The sequence below is a fragment of the Stylophora pistillata genome, chromosome 2 (assembly GCF_964205215.1).
Source record: "Stylophora pistillata chromosome 2, jaStyPist1.2, whole genome shotgun sequence".
NCBI lineage: Eukaryota > Metazoa > Cnidaria > Anthozoa > Scleractinia > Pocilloporidae > Stylophora > Stylophora pistillata.
In genome coordinates, this window is record NC_142520.1 from 3,369,701 (window position 1) to 3,370,375 (window position 675).

Consider the following 675-nt stretch of genomic DNA (forward strand, 5'->3'; position numbering starts at 1 on the left):
GGCGAGTGCAGTTACGGAAACATGGACAAAAGCACTCGTGCCCTTGTATGCGATTTCCTCTACTTTGAACGACACGAGAATAACAATCATGCAAAAAGAAAGCATTTTCGGAAAAAAAAAAAGTCTTGAGTCCTTTTTACTTAGCTTCATTGAAAGTGAGGATTATTAGAACACGGAAATGGCGATACATGTGTGTGAAACGTGATGCGTTATCAAATAAACCCACTAAAAGCATTATAGAAGGATAGAACTCAATTTTGCAGTACATTTTATTGAAATGATAAAACATCCGGGTCAGTCTCTACCAAACAAAACTCCTTTAAGTATACTTCTTCTCCAGCACTATCCTTTTCCTCCCAACCGAATCGAAACTTCTGTAAATGGAAATAGCAAACAGCTGTTTTCTAGGTAAATAGCGCACGTTTGACACGATTTTGTTTGTACAGTATAACATGGCGTTTAGGATTACGAAATTGCAGTATTTTGTTCCAGTTGAATTGCCTCGTCTTTCTTAGATTGCTTTTTATTCCAGCATTGAAATAACTCGCATTAATTATAACAAATTTTACGCCGACTACGTGTTTAACGGAAAAGACATGAGGCCCTTTGATAAATGCTTACCTCAGTAACCTAGTTCCCTTTAGTTAAATTCCATATCGCAAGAGATGAACAAGT